The following is a 12,614-nucleotide window of genomic DNA, read 5'->3' as shown; positions in this document are numbered from 1 at the left end:
AATCCAAAACACAAGAGAACAAATTGAAAAAGTCCTTCTGAAGGACAGCTCAAACCACCACGAGAAAGCGTTGCTGTAAAAGAAGTAGTCTCAGTGGGAAACGATGACATGTTACCTTGGAGATCCGGGTGTTTTGATGCAATATAAAAAAGAGGCATTGTCTCATCAGTTAACAGTTTACTAGGAAAGTCTGGAAGTGAATCTAAAAGCAAAATATCATTGTCAGAAAATGGAAGGTCACATAAATTACAAGCATGCGGTGCTCCACTGTAATCAACATCTGTTGTCATGCTCTCCAGCATGAGCTTGGCACGATCAATGGTATTGGTATGTGAGGCATTCTCTACTGAAATGTAATAGTTACACCCTGCTGATCTGCGTAAGTGACCAAAATGGCTTTCAATATCATCCTGTTGAAAAAAACCAAGAGCGACATAATTATGATGGAGAGTGTTATCTGAGGACAAGAGAAAATGTGCCAAATCAATAAAGCACTTGCAGGTCCAGAAGAGAGCTTTGGCTGTATCTGCTGTAAGAGAATGCATACGAGGATTAGAAAGTGGAGTAAGATGTAATGCAATATCTGCCCATGAGTTCAGAATATCCAGCTGGTGATGCTCCTCATCCCTGATTACTGCCATATCAGGATCTCGAAGTCGAGTCTGTCGGAGAGGATCTTTTGTATTGAAAACTTTCCATAAACATATCACAATATCAATGAATATAGCCGTACCTTTCCATGACTGTGTCGAAGCTGATGAAGACTTGAGGGCTGCACTTGTTTTTTTCTGAAAAGACATCAAGAACAAGAGAAACTTTCTGATTTTCGATGTTAGAAGGCCTAAGACAAACATTATTTAATTTAGACATGCGCAGTGAAAATTCAGATGTTTCATGATCATATAGTGCGATCAAATCAGACCATTTAGCCATTTTCTTGTCTGTGGGGTCAGGACTATCTAAAGGTGAAAAAGCAATGGTACCAGTTCTTTCTGAAATCCAATTATTACGTATGTTTCTTTAACAGGTGAACTGGATCATAAATCAAAAAAAGAGGTTTGTGATTAGTTGAGACTGGGGATTTAGCAATCCAAGGCTTTTGCTCATCATCTCTGTCAAATTTCTGAAAAAAAAGACTGATTTACTCTATTATTATCACATACAATGGCGACAACATTTCCTCCACATTCCTCCACAGTTGTAATGACTTCAGCAACCTGTTGAAATTGAAATTCAGAAGTTAATGAATGACACGGAACAAGTCTGGCAAGGAAAGATTTTGAACCAAAAAAACATTTCACCATAATACCAAGCATTGTTGTAGCTGTTCTGTCAGGATAATCATGAGCATAACCAAAGACTTCACCACCACGATATGACAAAGAGGCTTCGATGTAAATTTCATCCACAATCAATATACATCCCCGGCTGCGCTCACTGATGCTCCTGAAAATAGAGGTAAATAAAGCTGCATCACTCATATTTTTGCTGACAGCAGTAATTTTCTGTAAAGTAGAAATGGATGGTAATTGTAAATAATTCCTAAGCTGTGAATAAAGAGAACGAGACAATGAATACCAACTAAAAGCAGTAAAAAGGTCCTCTGTGGAGTAAATGCGTTTATTTTTAGAGGCATTAGGAATGTGAACATTACGTTGTAGAAATTTCACCTGTGGAACATCTTCATCATTGGAAATGACATACTTAATCAATGCATCAAGCCCACTCCAACATTTCACTTGCTTGTCACTAGAAATAAAGTCTGGATAATTCTTTATTTTTCTGACGCCCTTGTAGCATTCAAATGATAAAGCCAGAGAACCTGAGGAAGATAATATATTTAAAAACATAGAAAAATCACAGATTGGACCATCTCTACGTATACTACAGAAAGTGTAGAGCCCTCTTGCCTTTTCAAATCCAATAACACCTCCTACAGGATGGCCAAGAAGCATGTTAATAAAGCGTTCATGAAAATCCTTTCCATCAAGCGAATCTCTTGCACGAAATTCAGCCATTTCATCAATAACAACAGCTCTTGACTCTGCTGTTGCTCTGTCTGTAGTACGACAAGTATGTCTGCCAGCCTGTAGAGGGATACAAGATTTTGGAACGTTAGGGAAAATAGAAGGTGGATTAGCAGGTCGAAAGGCTCTTCCGACGGTTCGAATCATTTCAGTGTCTTTCGGCCAATGTAAAGAACACACGCCCATGTTATCAGTCACATCCTCAAATTTCAATACATTAGGCAGACGTGAAATCCAAAGCCTTTTTGTTTCATCGTCAGTTGGAAAACGATAAACAGAAATCTTTTCATCTGATGCCGATGGTGGATTATCGCGAGTGGGACGATATCCACTTCGACAATTTACGACTGAGCACTTCCTCCCCATTTTATATTAAATCCTGTTGGAAATCACAAACAAATTAATCCTGAAATGTTAGAATGCTGTGGAAATAAGAATCACTTCATAAAAATCATTCTAAAAAGGGAAAAAAATCAAATTTAGCAGACTCTCATCAAGACACGCCGTGCCTGATAACATTGGATGAGAAAGAGAAAGTAGAAATCTTGAGCCTTGACAAAACGAGGTTTCACTGCGTATTCTACGTCCGGTATGTAAGAGCTCCATGGTCACTATCCTAACAACGCCCACTTCTCGGCAAGCCTCGCTAGTCAGAGACTAGAAAACGTTCATGAAATCCCACATTTTAGTCATTTGCTCCGCTTAAGCTTAAGACCAGCAACTCAGTTACTAGACTAGTAAATAACTAAATCTAGTCCGCTTACATAAAATTGGGCCCTGGTGGTTGTAGTCGATGTTGTGGTGATAGTAGTTAGTAGTGCTAGTGGTGGTGGTAGCAGTGATGATGCTGTTAATTTTGTTGTTGTTGTGATGGTCGTGATTGAAATGATGATGATGATGGTGGTGGTGAGGGTGGTGGTGGTAGTAGTTATAAAGCTGATGCATTGGTGATGTTGATAGTTATAATAAGAATAAAGTGGCGGAGACGATAATGACCGTAATTTATTTGCAGTCAATGATCAAGAAGCTGAAGTGATAAAATTGAAGGCAATGGTGACGCTATAGTGTACGCCTGTGATACCGGTATTTAAAACGATTGTTTTCTGGAGTGGTGGTGGCTGAGATGATGTTTATGCTTTTGCTAGTGGTGGCAATAGTTGATATGACCATGGTAATGGTAGGTATAATGCTGTGGTAATGATGTTGATGGGGGTGCTGATACGTATGATATTGTGCAAATTATGGTGGTAGCGATTCTGATGGTAATGATGCTGTTGTAAAAGTGTTTGTGGTAGTGATCATTGTCTGTGATGGTGATGTTTTTTTTTTATATTGATGTGGATCGACGTGCACTTTTATTCAGGTCTGATAACCCATTTCCTTATGGGCTCATTGTTGTAATGGAAATCTAAATAAAAAAAGACGCAAAATACTGTCCATTATACAACAATGTTAAACTAGGTTGAAAAGTGGGTTCGGATGTCAGACCTGCGTATTTGTACACGTCGATGGGGATGATTTGTTAACCTACAACGCAGCACAAATCCCTTTCGAAATGGTATTCTGCCATCCCACTATAATACAATAAGTCGAATGCTTGGCAGGTCTGTAACACTGCGTATCACACGTTAGTTGTAGTAAGATCTATTGAGTTACCACCTTGAGTGGTGATAAGCCAAATTACACATCTGGAATACAACATTTGCATACAAAGTTGTTTGAGTACAGAATTATTGAGAAAAATCGTGTATTTTTTCTTGTAACCATTGTTTAAAATATATAAAGCTTATTATGTATATATTTCCGTGTTTTTATTTTTCAAAGTTTAACTTAAGGTAGAAATATGTGGCCAGTAATCTTAGCTTTATCAGACGTTAGAGACGTTTCTAATATTGATGTTGTTATCCATATACCCATACCCAGATCAAAATAACAATCCCAACACCCCTGACAACATTACCCCTTGTTCTGAGTTTAAGAACATAGGCGAGTTATTGTTCTTAGGCCGAACTGGGCTTTTATGTTCTGTATCATTCTAATTCACCCAGTTTCAACCCGTAGACATTTCAAATCCCAGCCCGTTGACATTCTAACTTCTCGTCAGGGCAAAAGTGGATACCAAATACTTAATAGTATTAGCTAACGAATGAAGTACTGAAAATATTGAGGACTTGACATTAGTGTCCTTTATTAATCTTTAATATATTTGACATCGTATATGTAGATTAGATTAAATGCAACGTTGTGCCTTCGGCTTTGGAATTAATTTGCGTGTTGTAAAGTCGCCAAATCCCATACCGTCTATACCATTACTGCCACTTTAATAACGCATTGAATTCTCCATGAATTAAATTTACCATCTGTTATACAGCTCTGTTATACTGTTATTCTGTTATGCTCAAGACGGTACAACTTATAACAAAATTTTCTGAAGTTAAAGGACATGTATCGACATCGTTCAAATAAATGAAAATTTTTGACTAAATTCAAGCCAATATTGATGGCACTCATTGAATTATCAAGATTATTTTTTTTTTTAACTGCTTCTTAAGAGATACAAAACGTTGATGTCTTTTGGGCTGCTTGTATTATTACGACTAATATAATATTTTTGACAATTTTAATACTAGTCATTTAAAACAAATAGTTATTGAGTGTTAAACCACTATCATAGATAGGAAAAACATGTAATAAAGACGAAACACACACACACACACACACACACACACACACACACACACACACACAAAGAAGAAGAAGAAGAAGAAGAAGAAGAAGAAGAAGAAGAAGAAGAAGAAGAAGAAGAAGAAGAAGAAGAAGAAGAAGAAGAAGAAGAAGAAGAAGAAGAAGAAGAAGAAAAAAATACAAAAAATCAACCCCCCCCCTAAAAAAAACAACAAAAGAAAAGAAAACTTGACGAATCTTCCTCTGTGCCCAGCCAACCCAAACTCTCTAACTAGCAGGCATTTGAATGGGATACTTGCTAAAGGAGAACACGAAAATAGTTCCTAATAAGAAAACGATCACCATTCTGGAAAAAAATTATATCCCAGAAGAAAACAAAAAGCAAACAAAAAATACAAACCCCTCGAAATTAACACACACACACACACACACACACACACACACACACACATACACATACACACTCAACTGATTATTTGACTCAGTAACAGAGGAGGTAGGGTTTGTCAAAAATTTAAGACGATACGGATATATCACGGTGTGTCTTTTTTTACGAAACCCGCCGAAACCCGCCGAAAACCTGCGAAACCCGCCGAAACCCGCCGAAACCTGCCGAATCCCGACAAAGTTATGGGAAGTAGGTGGCTGTGGGGAGTGAACCTAGAACTCAGGGAAGTGTACACCATTGGGGAGTGAACCTGGGACTGGGTTTCGGCGGGTTTCGTAAAAAAGAACCAGTGCTTTTTTACGAAACCCGCCGAAACCCGGCGAAACCCGACAATATCCAGCAAAGTTATGGGAAGTAGACAACTGTGGGGAGTGAACCCGAGACTCAGGGAAGTGTACACCAGTCGGGAGTGAACCTGAGACTAAGGTTATCGGCCGGTTTCGGCGGGTTTCGTAATAAAGAATTAGTGCTTAATTACGAAACCCGCCGAAACCCGACAATATCCGGCAAAGTTATGGGAGTTTGGCAACAGTGGGGGGTGATCCTGGGAGTCAGGGAATTGCACACCAGTGGGGAGTTAACCTGGGACTGGGTAAAAAGGATATCAGTGGGAAATAAACCTGGGACTAAAGGGAGATGGATACCATTGAAAGTTGAAGCCGGATATGGGAGTTGATTACCAGAGGAGAATGAACCTGACACTATAGAAGGTGGGCGCCAGTGGGGAGTGAACCAGGGGCTCAGGGAATTTCACACCAGTGGGGAGTTAACCTGGGACTGTGTAAAAAGGATATCAGTGGGAAATAAACCTGGGACTAAAGGGAGATGGATACCATTGAAAGTTGAAGCCGGATATGAGAGTTTGGTACCAGAGGAGAATGAACCTGACACTATAGGAGGTGGGCGCCAGTGGGAAGTGAACCTGGGACTATGTAAACAGGATAACAGTGGGAAATAAACCTGGGACTAAAGGGAGATGAATACCATTGAAAGTTGAAGCCGGATATGAGAGTTTGGTACCAGAGGAGAATGAACCTGACACTATAGGAGGTGGGCGCCAGTGGGGAGTGAACCTGGGACTATGTAAACAGGATATCAGTGGGAAATAAACCTGGGACTAAAGGGAGATGGATACCATTGAAAGTTGAAGTCGGATATGAGAGCTTGGTACCAGAGGAGAATGAACCTGACACTATAGGGGGTGGGCGCCAATGGGGAGTGAACCTGGGACTATGTAAACAGGATATCAGTGGGAAATAAACCTAAGACTAAAGGGAGGTGGATACCATTGGGAAGTTGAAGCGGATTTGGGAGTTGGGTACCAGAGGAGAGAGTAACCTGACACTATAGGAGGTGGGCGCCAGCGGGAGTGAACCTGGGACTATGTAAAAAGGATATCAGTGGGAAATAAACCTGGGACTAAAGGGAGATGAATACCATTGAAAGTTGAAGCCGGATTGAGAGTTGGGTACCAGAGGAGAGAGAAACCTGACACTATAGGAGGTGGGCGCAGTGGGGAGTGAACCTGGGAGTATGTAAACAGGATATCAGTGGGAAATAAACCTGGGACTAAAGGGAGATGAATACCATTGAAAGTTGAAGCCGGATATGAGAGTTTGGTACCAGAGGAGAATGAACCTGACACTATAGGAGGTGGGCGCCAGTGGGGAGTGAACCTGGGACTATGTAAACAGGATATCAGTGGGAAATAAACCTGGGACTAAAGGGAGATGGATACCATTGAAAGTTGAAGTCGATATGAGAGCTTGGTACCAGAGGAGAATGAACCTGACACTATAGGGGGTGGGCGCCAGTGGGGAGTGAACCTGGGACTATGTAAACAGGATATCAGTGGGAAATAAACCTTGGACTAAAGGGACATGGATACCATTGAAAGTTGAAACCGGATATGAAAGTCTGGTACCAGAGGAGAATGAACGTGACACAATCGGAGGTGGGCGCCAGTGGAGAGTGAACCTGTGACTCAGGGAATTGCACACCAGTGGGGAGTTAACCTGAGAATATGTATAAAGGATATCAGTAGGAAATAAATCTGGGACTAAAGGGAGATGGATACCATTGGGAGTTGAAGCCGAATTTATTTCCCACTGATATCCTTTTTTAGATATTCACAGGTTAACTCCCCACTGGTGTGCAATTCCCTGACTCCCAGGTTCACTCCCCACTGGCGCCCACCTTTTATAGTGTCAGGTTCATTCTCCTCTGGTACCCAACTCCTATAGTTCGGCTCGGATACCCACAGTTATCCATCTCCCACAGTCCCAGGTTAACTCCAAATTGGTGTGCACTTCCCTGAGTCCCAGGTTCACTCCACACTGGCGCCCACCTCCTATAGTGTCAGGTTCTTTCTCCTCTGGTACTCAACTCCCATATCCAGCTTCAACTTTCAATGGTGTCCATCTCCCTTTAGTCCCAGGTTTATTTCCCACTGATATCCTTTTTACATAGTCCCAGGTTCACTCCCCATTGGCGCCCACCCCCTATAGTGTCAGGTTCATTCTCCTCTGGTACTCAACTCCCATATCCAGCTTCAACTTTCAATGGTGTCCATCTCCCTTTAGTCCCAGGTTTATTTCCCACTGATATCCTTTTTACATAGTCCCATGTTCACTCCCCACTGGCGCCCACCCCCTATAGTGTCAGGTTCATTCTCCTCTGGTACCAAGCTCTCATATCCGGCTTCAACTTTCAATGGTATCCATCTGCTTTAGTCCCAGGTTTATTTCCCACTGATATCCTTTTTACATAGTCCCAGGTTCACTCCCCACTGGCGCCTACCTCCTATAGTGTCAGGTTTCTCTCTCCTCTGGTACCCAACTCCCAAATCCGGCTTCAACTCCCAATGGTATCCATCTCCCTTTAGTCCTAGATTTATTTCCCACTGATATCCTTTTTTACATAGTCCCATGTTCACTCCCCACTGGCGCCCACCCCCTATAGTGTCAGGTTCATTCTCCTCTGGTACCAAGCTCTCATATCCGGCTTCAACTTTCAATGGTATCCATCTGCTTTAGTCCCAGGTTTATTTCCCACTGATATCCTTTTTACATAGTCCCAGGTTCACTCCCCACTGGCGCCCACCTTCTATAGTGTCAGGTTCATTCTCCTCTGGTAATCAACTCCCATATCCGGCTTCAACTTTCAATGGTATCCATCTCCCTTTAGTCCCAGGTTTATTTCCCACTGATATCCTTTTTACACAGTCCCAGGTTAACTCCCCACTGGTGTGCAATTCCCTGACTCCCAGGATCACCCCCCACTGTTGCCAAACTCCCATAACTTTGCCGGATATTGTCGGGTTTCGGCGGGTTTCGGCGGGTTTCGGCGGGTTTCGTAATAAAGCACTAATTCTTTTTTACGAAACCCGCCGAAACCGGCCGATAACCTTAGTCTCAGGTTCACTCCCGACTGGTGTACACTTCCCTGAGTCTCGGGTTCACTCCCCACAGTTGTCTACTTCCCATAACTTTGCTGGATATTGTCGGGTTTCGCCGGGTTTCGGCGGGTTTCGGCGGGTTTCATAAAATAGCACTGGTTCTTTTTTACGAAACCCGTCGAAACCCAGTCCAGGTTCACTCCCCAATGGTGTACACTTCCCTGAGTTCTAGGTTCACTCCCCACAGCCACCTACTTCCCATAACTTTGTCGGGATTCGTCGGGTTTCGTCGGGTTTCGGCGGGTTTCGGCGGGTTTCGGCGGGTTTCGCAGGGTTTCGGCGGGTTTCGGCGGGTTTCGGCGGGTTTCGTAAAAAAGACACACCCGATATATCATGTAATTACGTGGAATCGAATCTAGCTCGGTAAAAACAGAAACGGAATATTGCCCAGCTTTAGTGTGAAGTACGAATAGTGCAAGCAACATTATTTGTCCTTACGTACGGCAATAGCGGTTGATGCTATTCGACCTTAAGGACGAATAGGTCTACCCAAAAATGATATTGACAAATCTCAATGATAGTGTATCGCAATCCATACCGAAACAACTATGAAAGGATCCATAGACTTCAATGATCGGGTGATAGTGATATAGAATTTTTTCTCTAGAGGAAAATCGACGAATGGACCTCTTTTACATAATATATGCCCATCGTAAATGCTGGTTACATGAGTACATCTCTTTAAAATTCAAACCACACATAACCCCACCTCTTATTTTTATACACAAAATACACACATTCTAAAAAAAAAATAAACCCACTAGAACATTGATATCGCGCAATTTCGACTGAGTAAGCTCATGACATTTAAAAAACTTGAAGACGAGACATGATGCCTGTTGGGCGAGATAACATTTTCCTCCAACACAGACAACTCTGCTTCCGGTCAGGTACTCATTTTACACCAGAGTACGGTGAGAGAATGTTTTCGATCAATGCCGCCTTATATAAACAGCCAGCAACCGCCCCTAATTATCTTGCTATCCTCCTCTTTTATTCTGGCACCCTCTCACTTTCTCCCTTTGTCTGCCTCTCTCTCTCTCTCTCTCTCTCTCTCTCTCTCTCTCTCTCTCTCTCTTCTCTCTCTCTCTCTCTCCTTCTCTCTCTCTCTCTCTCTCTCTCTCTCTCTCTCTCTCTCTCTCTCTCTCTCTCTCTCTCTCTCTCTGTCTCTCTCTCTCTCTCTCTCTCTCTCTCTCTCTCTCTCTATCTATCTTTCTCTATGTATGGGTGGTCTCAAACGCGTTTCATCTGGGATACGGTGTCAAATATTCTCTCTCCTTGCACCTTTTCTGATACATTATTGTGTTTTTTTTTTTTTGTTTGTTTTTTTTTTAAAGGATAAGAAAAGAAAAAATAACAAAAGGGGACAACGACACAGATATACTCAGTCCGCGACTGCAACATCATAAATTATAACCAATCCCTCTCCCTCCATCACCACCCCCCTTTAAAAAAGCACTTCCTGGCCGCCTCTACAACTTAGAGTTGCCATCCACCGAAGAATTAAAATACATTCAGAAGACCTAAAAACATTTTCGTAGTGAGCTTGCTATGGCAAGTATGATAATGATTAGAGATCTAGAGGCGGTGGTGGTGGAAATCGTGGAGGTAGAGAGAGAGAGAGAGAGAGAGAGAGAGAGAGAGAGAGAGAGAGAGAGAGAGAAGAAGAAGAAGAAGAAGAAGAAGAAGAAGAAGACCACCCCCCTTCTCTATCTCTCTCTTCATCGTTCCTCCTTCGCCTATCCCCCCACTCGATCTCTCTTTTCTTTCTTTGTACACGTCGATGTGGATGCAAAAAAAAAAAAAAAAAATTAAATGGCATTGCTTCACGTTAGATTACTTTTTAAATACAAAATTTTAATACAATCAATTCATATAAATTTACGGATTTTGTGAACAATATAACCCGCGATATAGGGGATGACATTATCAAGATGAATTATTCCGTCGACTTCAATGCCGAATGGAGCCATTTGGAGGACGCGATGCGCTCACGTGATCACTTTTCGCGTGCGTCTTTCAAGTAATCAGTTCATTGTTTGGAAGCTCCGATAATTAATTATAATTTTTTTTTACTATTTCTGGACAAAATCAATTTTATTCATTCGTAAAGGATCATACGATACTGAAGTGTGTATTTTCTGTATATATATATATATATATATATATATATATATATATATATATATATATATATATATATATATATATATATATATATATTCATTAAGGTTAGAAGAGAGAAAACCTTAAAAATTGAAAGATCAGGACGATTGTATCGTGCATTCTTACAATCGATCGCTGTTGTTTTTCCTCAGCAGTATTTGATTCCATATTGCTTTAAAAAATTAAAATAACAAACAACAAAATAATCAATTCAAGAAATATACGATAAATTTTTATAAGATACTGTAATCAATTTGAAGCATGGTAAACAAGCCAAAACAAGAGAACTACATGTATGTAGCTGTCTCCGGTGACACGAGCAAAGTTATTTTGTTAGCTCTCCTCTTTCTTGGGTTATGATGAGCCATCTCTGTGTATGTCTCCAGTTCTAGCACTGCTGATTCGCTGCACTGTCCAAGAGGTTCCACATCCGTGTGTATTTGACATACTGCTGAGGATGTTGATCTCAATGCACCGGAGATGGAAGTGAAGGTCTTGATTTTGTACTTCATCCAAGATTTGTTGTTTTTTGTTTGTTTATTTCTTGTCGTTTTTTTTCTTTTCTTTTTTTAATTTTTTTTTTTATTTTTTATTTATTTTTATTTTTTTTTTTTTGGGGGGGGGGGGGGTTGGTTTGTTTGTTTGTTTTTTGTTTTGTTGCTTTGTTCTGTTTTGTTTTGTTTGTTTGTTTGTTTGTTTGTTTGTTTGTTTTTTGTTTTTTGTTTGTTTGTTTGTTTGGGGTTTTTTTTTTTGTTGTTTTTGTTTTGTTTTTTTGGGGTTTTTTTTTTTTGGTTTTTTTTTTTTTTTGGGGGGTCTCTGATGTGTTTTTAGTTGTCTTATATTTTGGAGGGCTAAATTGTAGTCTATGACTATGACGGAACAGACGTAGCCTAAATAAAGTCGTCGAAGCGTCTTTTTGTCTGCTCCTCAATACGATTCAATAGTCTGATGTCACGCCGCCCGGCAACGGTGGCCATCTTGGTTCTAAACAAAGAAAATCATTACTTTTTATTTTTCATGCTGGCTAGAACCTTTCATATGCCTTGTTATCAGAATGTGTAAAAGTCAAAACATGATCAAATTTATGGGGTTTTTTCCCCTCTGGAGAACTATTTCATACGGGCGTCCGCCATTGATTGTTCCGATAGTTTAGAGCCAGTGTTACTTAGTTACCATGCGTCATTAGGAAGGAAGTGACGTTACGACTGTTGAAGAGTATTCGTAGTGGCTAGCCTTTTCAGTATCTGGAGTCTATTTTTGGCTTCGGGTTTTACATTGTATGTGTTTGTTCAAAGAAAGATGTCTGTCGAACTGTATGCCTTGATATGTGGGGTTTTCTTTTTTCTCGGGTTAATGGCCTTGGATGGAGAGTATTATTTCTTTCTTGGAAATAAGATGGCCTTTTGTTAATATAGAATAGATTGTCTTATTGCAATTTACTTTTTAACTTTCGCTTATCACAGAAGGTGATTTCCTGGCCTCCCATAATGGTCAGGAAGGCACTTCTGTATCTTCTATCCCTTCTATCTGTTTTCCAACATGCTTTCTGTCTTTTTCTTGGAATTGGTTTTGTCCTGACCCTGGTCGGAGTTCTTGCCTGGGAGGAAAACAGTCGAATGTATAGATTGGGAGATGATATTTTTCCTTGTAAATCATTAGTTATTTTTTAATGTTTAACCTGTGATTTGTCAACATTTGAGTATATTCCTCTAAGTGGGATCTTGTGCTTGTCAAGGTGAGACTTTTAGGTGCTCTCAAACCAAGTACACTGATAGTGTTCTCTTAAAATCTAAATGTTTCCTATTTGAACCATTCCCCTTTGTCTTACTTT

The sequence above is a fragment of the Berghia stephanieae genome, chromosome 1 (genome assembly GCF_034508935.2).
Source record: "Berghia stephanieae isolate SIO BIC M18660-M18661 chromosome 1, UCSD_Bste_1.3, whole genome shotgun sequence".
NCBI classification, from domain to species: domain Eukaryota; kingdom Metazoa; phylum Mollusca; class Gastropoda; order Nudibranchia; family Aeolidiidae; genus Berghia; species Berghia stephanieae.
The sequence above is the reverse complement of the archived record's forward strand: the minus strand, read 5'-3'. Positions refer to the sequence as shown.